The 14745-nt window shown below is 45.3% G+C and overlaps 1 long non-coding RNA gene across 1 annotated transcript; it reads right to left on the reverse strand.

The window, feature by feature from the left end:
* Window positions 1-2957: 2957 nt before the first annotated feature.
* LOC135373180 (uncharacterized) lies at window positions 2958-13668 on the reverse strand. Its single transcript, XR_010416319.1, has 5 exons — window positions 13527-13668; window positions 9635-9947; window positions 7779-8361; window positions 3197-3301; window positions 2958-3058 (listed from the first exon to the last, which is right to left on the reverse strand). It is a non-coding gene; the product is annotated as an uncharacterized LOC135373180 (long non-coding RNA).
* Between the last annotated feature and the right edge of the window lie 1077 nt (window positions 13669-14745).

Consider the following 14745-nt stretch of genomic DNA (forward strand, 5'->3'; position numbering starts at 1 on the left):
AATCACACGTCTTTATTGTAGAAGGTTATCAGTACATTTTAAAGCTTTTCTTGTAGCCTTATCTGCTTCTTTTTCAGCTCCATTTGTTCCTTGTGTGCAGTATCGAACTGCTACCTCAGAAGTTGATGTTCCTCGAGCAGGGATTTTTGAAAGTCAGGTATCACAGGGCAACACCGTCTTCGCCCACCAGGCTGTCTGATGGTGGAGCTGCTTCCAGAGCCACTGCTCGGCGGGGTAATAGGCTGGTCGTCACTTGAGTATGGCCCATCTAGTGAGCTTGAAGAGAGTGTAGGGCTTGAAGAACTTGAAGCTCCCGGCTCCACGCTTGCCTCACCTAAAGTGTTTTCAAAACTGTGTTCAGTTTCCATGTGATCTGTAAAAATTCAAGGAAACATTTATCAGAAACCCTCCAGTTGGTGCCCCACTCCTAACACACCAAACAGAAAGGTAATTATAGCTGACACTGACTGACCTAAGATAAGAGAAGTTAACAATTTATTCACAGACATTTCGTCGGGAATGATAAGCACACCAACTAGCCTTGCAGGCTTGCTCCTTAACTGGTTATAGAGGCCACATTATAATTCTCGAAGTGGGTGTCGAATACTATTCCCTTAGTGATGAATTACCTCGTGATTTCTGTTCTGTTCAGGAATCTGTTTTTTGCTTCGACAACCTTTTAATGTTCAGACATCATTTTTTATGGGATGTAAAACACAGTTTAAGACCGGATCTGCAATATTTTGCAGAATTATTTATAAGCTACAAGTATCACATGAGCGAATACATGAGGACTGCATAATATCAGTTCATAGATGTGACTGACAGCTACTGAACTTTAAAAGTCCTATGACAGAAAGAAAATTTTGAAAAATACAAAAGTAGAATATACGGTGCCGTTACTTCCTGCTGCTGATTCTTAGTGGAAACAGTGCTAATTCCTGTGGTTTCGAAGGTTCAGTTCTGGCTCCCCAAAAACCGTTATTTACACGAGCAGCTCAATAAGAACAAGAAAAAGATGCAAAATCAAAAGTTTTCAAGGACTGTAAAACATTCCACATTTTCCAGACTTTGAAAATGACACTTTAAGATTTGACGGCATTTAAGGGTTTCGAGGACCAGTGAGAACCATGTTACCTGTTCTACACTGGTGCTGGTTCCAGCCTCTTCAATTAGTGTCGAGTCGTTCATGGGAAGGCAACCCAGAAATCTATTCAGTTCCCAGAAGTACGGCCAGCTTGTTGTGCTCGACCCCGTATTTTGACACTCTGTATGTTTTATGCAAAGTGAAAAGTTCCCTTATGAGCGCTAATCAAGGAGATCATGCTCAAATGACAAAATAGCGTGTGGGTGACATCCACATTCAGGAAGCCTAAGCTTGGGAAAAAAATGCAAAAGAGACAAAACACCATCACAAGCAGCTCAATCCAGCTAAGGTTTAATATACATAACTCACAGAGTGTTTGTTACACAAATGATGGGAAGAAGAGCACAGGGAAAGGGTGACAAAAAATACAAGCAGGAGCAAGGACCCATGTAAACAGAAGTGTTCATAGAAGATGGTCAACGGCTGGGTGAACAGTAACTGAAGGAACGCTAACACCATTGCCGACACAACGAATGTCCAGGGTTTCTCAGTCTCAATAACAGATTCATTGGACATTTCCTTTTTTGTGTGTTTTACATAAGCACATAGTTATTATTGAGCATTAGCTTGTTGTACACTCGGGTTTTGTCCTTCACTGTATACTTTTGTGGTCAACATATCTTATTGTAAAGTATATCGGGTTGTCTAAGACAAAGTACCGGGTTTATAACGAAGATTTTTAAAAAGTTACGCTTTGGTAGACATAATATGCGCTAAAACTTCTGATAAAAATTGCCACTTGGTCCAGTTCTTTGTGCATTAATCGGAAAAAAAGGAAACGCATCTGACAGACGCCGTAACCAAACAGATAGACCACAGAATGTTCAGAGGGCGACTGTCTTTGAATTTCCACGATTTATCCATACAGAACTCGACCAACTGACAATTTTTATACAGAAGTTTACCGCATATTACATAAAAACCATAACTGAGCTCCAAAACACTGGTTTTGTTTGTGCTATCTTCATTACAAACACAGTACACGGACTACGCATGTGATATGAACGAGTATGATAGCAGGAATTATACTGATTTTCTAGACGGTAACACGACAAAGAATGCAGTTATTATACTTAAGGGTAACTTACCAGTACGTCTGCACCAGGTTGTAAATCTTGGCGTTCACCTGTGCTTTCGTCCGTGGCACACCGGCGGTGTTCAAGGCTTCCGCAATGCGGCAGTACACTTCGCCGTTGTGTTTATGTGAACGAAGGTAATCTAGGTTGTCCTCCCAGAGCTTGATTAAAGCCCACGTTTCCCCTTCGGGCCACTGAACGCGGGGCTTTTCGTTTTTGACGCTTGACGTGGTTCACTCACAGTGGCAGCCATGATGCTCGAACTGGTGGAATTGGAACGCCGAGACCTTCGTTCGAGAGTAGATTCGTACAGTTCTGTGTTCGAGGCTACGACTTTTCGCCCGTAAAGGAGATAAACGATCTCCGCTTCCGCAAAGACACGCTTGCTAAAAGAAAGTATCTCCTATGGCGTGTGTCATGGGACACATACTCCGTTTGGAAGGGTGTCCTTCTGTGGCATGGCCTTTAGGCTGCCCGTGTGTCAGGGGTATCAGACAGGTGGCAGTGACTGCAAGACCTTTCGTTATCGCCACTCTGTTCCCGCTCCCTATGTATGTAGTTTTGTTCTGCTCGGATTTGCAAGATTTGCGAGGGTCGGACCGTGGTGCGTTGGCCACACTGGCCTATAGCCACTGGTCTGTCGTCACGCTTTAAACAAGTTGAAATCACTTCGTGTTCGCCATCATATGAACCAGTTCTGTTCCTAAGCATTGGATCGGCTCACCTACCCTGGATATTATCTTGGGCTCGATGTCGTGTTTTATTAACATTCTCTGGGCGCACATTGTCAGTAATTTCGACGCCAGGGCAGCACTGCGCGTTGCCGTCACCACACCTGTAGAAAGTGACGAAACGTGGAAGTGAACAAGGAACGATAGGCATCGAGCGCCTTTATACCCCGTCAAGATCATCCCACGAATCAGCAAGTATTGTAAAAAAGTGAGAACATGCACATGCAGTTACCAAGACTCACCTGGTTTCCTCCCACATGCTTTGAATGGAATGCCGTAGCACAACACGGAGCTGGAGATTAGCACCACGGTCCCAAACATTAGGTACGCCATCCTCGGATTGTTCACTAGGATGAGGAAAAGACGTCGCTCTGTACTCCCACCTGGCCGCTTTGTCATCGCTCCTGTCAGGACACTTGACGGATAGATTTCCTACCGTCTCAGCCTCGAACGCTAAAAGGTTAGCTACGCCGATACCTTACATAGTCGAAACTGTTGTGATATTCTGAAAGCCCACATCTAAGTCGCACCAAATGCACCTTCATTCTCCCAGTTCGATAGAGTACGATGTAAGAACAACAACAAAAACAGCAGATAATTTTTTTCGGAACACACACGAGCACAGCTCTGTTTTACGGCGTAGATGCACCCGAACGGGCAGTGTGAGGTGTACGCGCCTTCGTACTTGTCGTTTGATTCCAGCTACGGCCTTTCGTGGCTTCCCAGGTAAAACATGGCGCTAGTATATGTCTAAAAATTAGCTAACTTGAGACTTTAGGGATACCGATAAATTTAGACGTCTACGAGCCGTCCATAACGCTATACAATATTGAGACGTCTAAGAAGGGGTGGTCTACGATCATGCCCGAGATATTTCGCGGTAGACGTCTACCGTTAGACGTCTAAAAGCAGGTCAAATGTTGGCCACATTTAGACCTGCATCACAAATTTATGCAAACATTTTTACAGGAGCTATAACACAGCGTTGCCTCTGTGCATTGAGAAAAAATTATTAGGGCAGTTTGTTTTTGCTGCTGTCATGACACATCGACTACAAGCCGCGTGTCTTGCAACCGTGAGGTTCAACATTGATTACATTAAATTTTTATTTGCACTGACCCCATAAACAACCTAATAAAGTTACAGTTAAAGAATAAGGTTAAAGATCGTTAAAAGCAGGCGAAAGCAAATATACGATTGAACAAGAGTGCTGCAATGAGACGAAAATGTAAGTGTGAAGAAGCCCTCCGCGCCAGTTTGGAAACGGCATCGGCAGAGGGCGCGGCGAGCGGCGCAGCGCTAACAGCGCAATGGTCAGTGTTCAAACTTGTTCGCCCGCGTTTGGTCTGTTGTTGGGAGTAGAGGTGTGCGCCGTGGGCATTTTTACCGGCGGCGGCGTAGAGCACGTTGAAGGACCGGCGGAAGCGGCGTGACGCCGATGCTGTCTTCTCGGCGTGAGCCCCGTGGGCTGTCAATGTGTGTTCTCTTCTCCGACGGGGACGCACCGACAGCTCAGAGCGGGGGTATTTTCCCCTTCATAGACACTGAGACGGTAGTCGTATTTATTGTACCTTGCGCCATACAAGTACATCAGCACTTGATAGTATTAAGAAAGAAAACCGAACCCACAAATAAATATTAGGAGAAGTAAAGCACTTCGAGAAGATCGTCGCCCAAGAACTTCGACAGGGCACGTTAAGGGCCGGTTTCGCTGGAGAAAACAACATAGCTAGACAATCAGAACGACGAGCCATCCCTTCACATGACGACGACGCGTCAAAGCTCTGTCCACTGATCCAGTGGCTCGGTTTCAGAAACTATAGTAAAGATATATGTAAGTATGCAAACGTTAGAAAACGATATGACATAAGGCGCACCCATCACGTCATTGAATAGTATTTTTGCAGAGGCTGTAGTTATCATGGATAATACTGTAAAACCCTTTAATTTCGCAGCCCCTAAATTTTCGCCAATCGAGTAGGGATATGTTCGCAACAACTAAATTTCGCGCACTCCTCGAGCTCCTCCTGCTCTGCTTTGAAATTTTTGAGTGCCCTTAAAGTTCGCGAATTTTGTCGATTCGCAAAAATCGCGAAAATTAAGGGCTCGCGAAATCAAAGGGTTTTACAGTATAAGCTTGCCCAGAGCGAGTGGATTGAGCTAGGCTGATACACTTCGCGCGAATTACAAGCCCTGCAATTCCGCGATTGATAACACCCTCTCTGACGGGGTGCTTTTTGCCGGCACACACAAAATGCATTATTTCCACGCACTTTTCGAGCGCAGAAAGAGCGACGGGCGATCCTGAGAGGACCACGTGGTTTGGAGCGATCGAGCTGATCGGTGTAGGCGCTAATCTCTTGGCCAGATAGATCGCTTTCCAACCCAGATAAGGCGAAGCTCGCGTCATTTCTGCGCTCGGAAATTGCGTACTCCTTGTTACGGCTGGTTTGCATAGCGACATTCAGAGCCGGATATTTCAACATACGTGCGCGTTTAAGAATTTCTTAAACATGGAATGGCTTTCAGTGAGGAATGTCTTCCCTTCTGCTATCTCGAGAACATATTCGAATGACCAACTCAAAAACGGCATATATTTTGTTCCGCTAGATTTTTTTAAAAAATTATTTAACGAATAAAAAACAAAACACTCTGTATGGATGATGACCAGTGCCATGGTGTTGGTGGATGAACGGCAAACAACCTGCAGGAATTGAGTGACAAGTTTCCCTGGAGTTGTGCGTCCAGGGTCGACTATGAAACGAAATTGCATAGCATAAACAGCATATTAGTGATGAAATTCTTACTCCTAAAAACACCACAAATGAAGCTTGGGTCCTAAGATGCAAGAAAAACAAACAAAATACTAGGTATTCGAGAGATTTTTTATAGAAATTGATCAAAATGGGCACGTTGTACAGCCGCGCCGATTTGTCAACACCGGCGGCGGCGGCGCGCCGACAGTTTTGGCACGGCGGCGACGGCGAGGTCCAGACCACCGGCGGCGGCGCACACCTCTAGTTGGGAGCTCACCCTCGCTACAGAAGTGTTTCGAAGTTTAGTAAGTTTATTTCTTGCCCAGCGTTGCGCGTATTTTTTCTTGCAATCCTTAGGTGAATTAGGCAGTTCCGGCATCCTGTCCAATGGAATGAACGATGGCATTAAAGGAGCATGGAAGTGACCCTAAAAATATTTTTAGTTTTTCGCTGCAACGTCTTCTACAACAAATAAAATGAGCTGCTGCGAAAGAACGATGAGCGCAGATAACCCAGACAGCACGCGCAAGGCTCTGTTCCGCACACCTTTAAAGAACCCTCTCCACATCCGAAGCGAAGCCGAAGACGGCGTGACATATCACGGGCTACGGCCCGTGACCAGTGACGTCCAACGGCACGGCTGAAACATGTGTAAGCGGCGCGTGAGCCGAGATGACAAGACACAGAAAAAAGGCACCAAGCAATTTCTTCGTCACGCGGGACTCGTGTCTCTCGCTCGCGACTGCCGTTCTCCGACTGTCTTTTGTAAATTTTATTGCGCAGTGACAATACGCCGCAGATCGGAAATATTTTGTATGGTAACTCCTTGTGGACAGCTGCACAAATGAAGCAGGATCTCGAGTCATGTTAATTGTCACTTCCATGCTCCTTTAAGCCCAGGCAAAAATCTAGAGTGGGACCAGTTCAAAGTGGTTTTTGAGACAGGTCTCATACTGGTCCCCATTCCCAGGTGATCCCTGTAGGGAACCACTCCGGAATGGGGACTGGTTGGGGTCTCGAACCAGTCAGGCACTGGGACCACTTGACGGATGCGATTTCAGTGGGACCAGTCTAGGCTCCGATTCCAAATTGGTGTCGGATTCGGAGAGTCCTGGTCCGAATCCAACGGTTCCCTCAGCTAAATGGCACGAAAAGTAGCTACATAGCTGTTAGGACCATTAGACCAGTGCTCAAAGGAAGCTTGATTTTGTGCACACATATATATATGGCAAGCGTACAGTTCTACATTGTATTCAGCACTGCGAATGATATACGCATATACGTATATATAGTATACGTAGTATACTGAGACATTGCAAAAACACATGGGAACATAAGCACATTACATATCCCCTGTTAAGGACTAATGAGCCAATATACTAGCAAAAAATATTAATGAAACAGAAATGACATTAAGAAAAGAGGGGTGAACGAAGGTACATTGCACATCCCCGTGAAGGACGAATCACAGGCAGCACGCTAATATTGGTCCAATAGTGGACCCATATGGGCTGCCAAGATTGCCAATATTGGCCCGATATGGGCTGCCAATATTGGGCAAATATGGGGAGTGCAACCAGGCTCCATAGTGGACCAATATGGGCTGCCCATATTCACAAGCCCTGTTTGCACCAATATTGCCAATATTTATCTGATAACACAAACAGGGAGTCCGTGTAATAATAAAGTATTACCCGGTTTAATATCCATCACTGATATTACTTCTCTCTTCCTTTTGCTTTTTCATTTCTGCAGATCTCATTGATCCATATTGCATACAATTACAAAAAAGACAAAAAGAAACGGTAATTCGCCGCAAAAACTGAGAACGGGTGCTACGCCCCTCTTGCTGATGGACACAAGCAGTCCCAAGGAACCGCCCCCCCTCCCCCCCCAATGCCAAAGACCAAGAAAATATTCTCCCGGAACAGCGCCGTAAGCTAAAGATCCCTCAGAAGCCTTCATTGGGATCGCAATATTCTATGAACGAAAAGTTTAACCCGCTCCAAGAGTACAAAGGAGCAAAACACTTTCGTGACGGTGACGGACGTACGCCAGAGCAACTCACACTGCTTGCAGCATGGAGGAAGGAAACACAGTAGCGGCCCTTCCAAGTTTCTGCCATGGGGACGAGCGTGCCAGCCCCGCTTTGCATTCATGGATGCTCCTGTCCACCATGTGATCGCTCACCTGACCCCAAGAGCATGCGCAGGCCGGCTGGCTGCCTAAGAGTAGTAATGTATCAGCTCAAGTATCCGGAAACTCACATCTTCGTCTGGACGCCATTAATTAGCAATTAGAGCTAATTGGGACCCCCCACATTAATCAGGACCCACCAGGGAGTCATTACACTAATTGGGGATCATCTAAGACACGTCCAGACCACTGTGTGAGTTTCCGGCTACTTGAGCTGATAAAAAAATAAAAAATAGGTAGAAAATAAAATGAAAAGATAGAAATAGAGTGGAGAGAAGGAGTTTAGTTGAAGATCAACGACGTCATCTTGAAGAAAGCGGTCCGGAACGGCCGCTGACTGTCGCTGGGCGATGGAGCACGGAGGCAGGTTGCAAAGCATCGCAGCACCAGTTCCGCACATCCTGTGACGTCAGCTGTGACGTCATCATGGCATGTCTGGGCAAGTTAGGACAGCTCTGGACATGCAAGGAGAAAAACACTCGTAATACAGAGGCTGGGAAAGCAAGAGTATGCAAACCATCAATAGCTAACAAGAAAAAACAATTAGTTACACAACAAATGAGCCCACCACAACAGGAGCGCAGAACGATGCGACTGCTCCATCCGAGAGGCAGGCAGAGAACTGACTCGTAATGGTTTTTCTGCTGTATAAAGCCCCGCAGCTGCACCCCCTAGCGATTACTTTCTCAACTAATCTCACAACAAAATTATTAAGAATCACGCCAGCGCTACTCCCGTTCCCAAGGCAGAAGATGATAGAAAATGCCGGGGATGCCCGGACAACAGCAACCAGCACCCGACGTGCACGGGCACAAAAATCGCAAACAAAGCGGGAACAAAGTTGACGAAATCATTAGTTACACAACAAATCACCTCACCACAGTAGGAGCGCAGACCGATGCGACTGCTCTCGTTGACAGCCAGGGATCAAGTGACGACGGAGCGAACGACCGCACGTCTTCTCCCAACGAGAGCCAGAGGTGGACTGACGTAAGCGCCACTCTACGGGTGCTACGCATGCGCGCGCTCGTAGCGCCCTCTGCGCGCTCCTACCGCCACCTGCGAGAGGCTAAGAGAGAAGAGCATTCCTGCGCCCCCTGCTGGCCGTTCTCATTGGTCGTGAGGCTAAGTGAGAAGAGCATTCCTGCGCCCCCTGCTGGCAGTTCTCATTGGTCCAGACATCATCCTATTGTCTCAGGGCTACACTGTTTTTTTCCACTAATGCTCCTTTGGTCAATCTGCAGTGAAGCCACGGTATGACGTCATCATGCACCTGCGTGGCTCAAGGACGCGTGCGCTCTAGACAGGGGACCTATTATTTATTGAATCACTATCCCAAGATTATTTCCTTTATTCTTCTATAACGATTGCATAGGAAACTATTGCAGAAGAGCACCATGCATGAAAACTGATCGTAGGAATTCCAAAGTCTTACTAAATGAGACTTGCAAAAGAACAAAATATCCTAACACGTAACTCCATCAACGACAAATAAGAGGACTAGGCACTCAACAAATCAGCACAGAGTACGGGTAACCAGGAGCGCAGAACTCAGGGCAGCACTATCGTCAAGACAACAATGTTCCTTGTCAAAAGAGAAAAAAATACTAAGCGTCAACAAAGGAAAGCACGCATATCGGGGCATGTCAGGACACGTCAGGACAAAGCGTACGACTGCTGGGCAACAGAGGAAAACAAACACTTGAACAGAGTGAAAAAGGCACTCACCATCATTTTTCCCGTTCACAGCATTCCCTCATTGTAAATCCGCTCCTCACAAAATCCACCTGCATCGTCGAACACCATTCACCAGCGACGAACCACACATCCGCACCCCATCAGAGGCAGACAGAACCCCACCGAAGCTACGCTCTTCCACTGACGGCCAACGCCAGGAGCAGAATTTGCGTGTCGAGACCCGTCAGTGTCCAAGAGAGAAGTGAATCCTTGCGCCCCCTGCTGGCCGTTCTCATTGGTCGTGACGTCATCCTATTGTCTCAGGGCTACCCTGTTTTTTTCCACTAATGCTCCTTTGGTCAATCTACAATGAAGCCACAGTATGACGTCATCATGCACCTGCGTGGCTCAAGGACGCGTACGCTCTAGACAGGGCACCTGTTATTTATTGAATCACTATCCCTAGATTATTTCCTTTATTCTACTATAATGATTGTGTAGGGAACTATTGCAGAAAAACACCATAGACAAGAGGAGATTGTAGCATTTCATTCCCAAAGTCTTACTGTACAGGAAAAAAAAAAAAAAATTGTTCAGCAAGACATAAAGTCACACACCTGTCCCCCTCGCGGTTACTCTCTGAACTAAATGAATCGCAAAATTATTAAGAATAGCTCTACTCCCATTCAAGGCAGCACTATCGTCAAGAATATGCCTTGTACAAAAAGAAAAAAAACTATATGTAGAAGGAAAGCATGTCAGAACAAGCCCAGGCATGTCAGCACATGTTTGTCAGACAAGGGGGGGAAAAAGCGAAAAGAAACAAAGAAGGAAACCAGCATCAAACTATTTCTTATCACACGCACTCCTCTTATTCAAAAACAGTGCTCATCATAAATCTGCCCAGGACAATACACACTATTTTTCTATTGCCACACTTTTTTTCAGTAACGGTCAATGCATTGCTACAGACTGTGTGACGTCATCACATCCTGTCTGAAGAAGAAGAAGACACCGGCAAAGACTCCTATTATTTATTGAATCGCAAGATTATTTCCTTTGTCCTACTCTTAATGACATTCATTCTCTCATTAAAATTCAACAAAAAAGCACCCTACATATTAACGATTTTCACCCCAAAGGCTCATCATGGTCATTAGAATTACAGTAAACTACCACTGCTCTTTTAAAATAATAATAAGTGAAACCACTCAACATCACCTCCAGGCTTATGTAATACATGACCCTTTCTATGCTCACACATTCGTTGTCTGAGGCTACACCTGCGAGCAAAAAAGGCGCGGAAGCCGGGTGGGCAAAGTTCCATTCGCGCATTGCGAGCATAAAGGCGGGAAAAGCCTGGGAGCAAAGTTCTATTCGCGCATTCCAAAGCACAAGACAGAACGCCTTTACGGGAACACGATAGCATTCCTATACTATATTAATGATTATTGCATTGCAGTTTAGAAAAACTACAACTAAACTATAATTTTAGGAGCCCATTAAAATTCTACTTTCTATGGAAACTATAATTGCCCTATTACTTGGATCGCTACTAATGAAGCGCTCCAATTTTTTCTCTCTTCCCATTTCAGCCTTGTCATGCAGGGAAGCAGACTCATATCCAAAATAATTAATCTACACTGAGGGTGCCGTGCTTCAGGAATTCCTATCCTGCGCTCAGATGCAAGCATTTCTTCACGGACACCTTTAACAGCTTACTTCCTCAACATATCGAACACCCAACAAAATCAAACAAACAACCCCACTTCCACTGGTAGAACACTATTTAGCTTTTACGCAGGAGGCTTTCTTCTACATAAAAAGTAGAGAAAATAAGGAAAGAGCAGCAAAAAATTGCGTGCACTTTTGCTTGACTTAAAAAACCTGAAGCATATGCCAATAAACTGAGAAAAAGACACTCATGTCTGGTATCTGATAGTGCCACATACACAGCCGCATTACCCTTGCGTAAAGAACGCACAGGACAGGGATACACAAATTTCCTTAGGTGAGCAGGGAAAAGGCTTAAGACCTCAGGTCACCTCACATCGCCACGCGGCTAGCACAACATGACACCAACAACATACTAGCGGCGGGAAGAACTGCAACACTGCTAAACAAGTCCAGACATGCCACGATGACGTCACAAATCAGGGGAAAAAAAGCACACGCACGCACAGAGTACAACGCATTAAACACACGGTGCGCTCAGGAATAATCGTAGCGTTACCGCACGTCGCTACGAAGCTCAACGTCTAACACAAGACGACACCAACAAGATATTAAAGGATAAAAATTGCAACACTACTGAACAAGTCCAGACATGCGACATCGCATACAAAACACTGCTCATCGGGGAAAAGGCCTAAGCCCGTGGCGGATCATGATAGAGCATACACAACTTCATTTTTCTATTTCGCGTAAACTAAACGCGGTCTGCTTGGAAAACGACGTACAAATTTTCTTAAGGAGCAGAGAAATATATCTACTCCGTGCTCAGATACCAGCATTTCTGCTCAAAAACCTGCAAAATTAAGCACTGCTTACTTCGTCAAGATATCGAACACCCAACAAAATCAAACAAACAACCCCACTTCCACTGATAGAACACTATTCAGCTTTTACGCAGGAGGCTTTCTTCTACATAAAAGTAGAGAAAATAAGAAAAGAGCAGCGAAAAATTACACGCACTTTGGCTCGCATAGCTATAAGAGAGAAAAACAAAATAAAATATCGACACACACGCTAATAAACTGTGACAAAGACACCCATTTCTGCTATCAGATAATTATTGCATAATGCTAAATACTCATTTGCATTGTCCCTTCGTGAAGAAAGCACAGGACAGGGATACACAATTTATCTTAAGCGATCAGGGAAAGTCACTTCTACTCGAACAGCTTAATACCATAAAGTCTGAATTTTTGCAAAGAAAATAAAGCTTGAACAGCGCTACGAACGTGACAGGCACATACTAACAAACAAACAAACAAACACTTCTTCGAGTCTGTATTATCTTTAAAAAATAACGAAAGCACACAAAAAAATCAAATCGGCTAGGCAGCCTACCAGACGTTGTGCCTTAAAGTTGGCTGCATGCAATGCGCGGAAGCATGCTGTGAAGCCAACTTGCGGTTTTGCTGGATGCACATGAAGTCAGATTCCAATTGGAAATCGCGCTAAGGACGTGCCAAACGTGGAATTTTCACAAAATTAATCACAATACCTGGAATTCTGTTCATTTTAGCGGGAATGCTGGCGCTTGTGCTCTATTATTCGTAATTTTCGAATATTCGAATTTCTCGTTTATCAAATTTTCGAATACGAATAGGGTTCGAATATCAACAATATTCCAACGATATCCGAAATTTCGAATATTCGTACACCTCTAGTGAATACTGACACTCATCAACATATAACAAAAAACAAACAAACAAATCCCTTTCTGATGAACTCTCCTCTGCCGAGCGGCTTTCTCCTGCTCTACCTGGATGCTGACTTTTCCCCCCCCTCACCAACATTCTGAGTAAAAGCAGTGAAAGAAGAAAAGAACCGCGAAAAATTACACGCATTTGTGTCACAGGACAGGGATACACAAATTTCCTTAAGTGAGCAGGGAAAAGGCTTAAGTCGTACCGCTCAGGAATAATCGGAGAATCGCCGCTTATCGCTAGGCGGATAGCGCTTGAACAGCGCTACGAACGTGACAGATGCATACTAACAAACAAACAAACAACAGCAGGACCGGCGTCGGGCACTCATAAAATACCCTGCCCAAAACAATGACTTCACCAGGTTCGCGAGGCAATTCCATTAAAAACGCTCGTCCTATCCTACAGATAGCAATGCAAACGCGACTGCCTTTATTTTTTAAAACCACTATTTCACGCAATAGTACATAAATGTATCACTCGTGTCACACGAAAAGGCAAACACTTACCTGTCAAGTGGGGTCCCAGCGCGCGTCCGCGCGCACACACACACACACACACACTAACATTTTCACACTCACAAACACAAAGTCTATTTTCACAACCACATAAATCCATATTATTCCTCAGGTCAATAATTATCCTGCCATCGCCAAAAGACGGCACAGACATGTATGCTTACGCAAGACAATCGGTCCTCGTTCCGGATGTAATAGGATATCGCCACTCGGCCGGCGCGAACCAATAAAGAAAGAAAGGAATGCATGTTCGCTACGAAGAAAACGGTGCCGTGCTTCTACGCAGCGATCATTATACAGACGCGTAAATGTGAACATCATTCGCTACACACTGTAGCTCTAATCATTTTTAAACCAAACCAAACCGTGTTCATAGGTCTTCACTAAATAGGTGAGCCGATAATGACTCAAAATAAAATAAAATAAAATAATCATTCCATTATCGCTGGCTGCAAGCTTGGGTACCCAACAGAGCAGCGCGCTCCTATCAATACGCCTTGGGCTGACCTTACACACCCGAAGCCTTTTCTGAATACATTCTGCCGGCGCTGGAATAAAAGATTTATCGCGAGGGTACTACGATGTCAGCCCTGTTGCTGTTTAAGTGATAAAACAGTGCGCCCGAACCGCGAAGCGCACGCGCGGGCCCGGTCTCGCGGTTTGGACTCGCGACGCGCGCGATTCCCCGCGGCGCGAGCGCAACGCGGACCCGTTCTCGCGGTTTAGACGCGCGCGATTCCCCGAGTGAGCGAACTGTTTTATCACTTAAACAGCAACAGAGCTGACATCGTAGTACCCTCGCGATAAATCTTTTATTCCAGCGCCGGCAGAATGTATTCAGAAAAGGCTTCGGGTGTGTAAGGTCAGCCCAAGGCGTATTGATAGGAGCGCGCTGCTCTGTTGGGTACCCAAGCTTGCAGCCAGCGATGATGGAATGATTATTTTATTTTATTTTATTTTGAGTCATTATCGGCTCACCTATTTAGTGAAGACCTATGAACACGGTTTGGTTTGGTTTAAAAATGATTAGAGCTACAGTGTGTAGCGAATGATGTTCACATTTACGCGTCTGTATAATGATCGCTGCGTAGAAGCACGGCACCGATTTCTTCGTAGCGAACATGCATTCCTTTCTTTCTTTATTGGTTCGCGCCGGCCGAGTGGCGATATCCTATTACATCCGGAACGAGGACCGATTGTCTTGCGTAAG

Source organism: Ornithodoros turicata, unplaced genomic scaffold, assembly GCF_037126465.1.
Source record: "Ornithodoros turicata isolate Travis unplaced genomic scaffold, ASM3712646v1 Chromosome22, whole genome shotgun sequence".
Lineage (NCBI taxonomy): Eukaryota > Metazoa > Arthropoda > Arachnida > Ixodida > Argasidae > Ornithodoros > Ornithodoros turicata.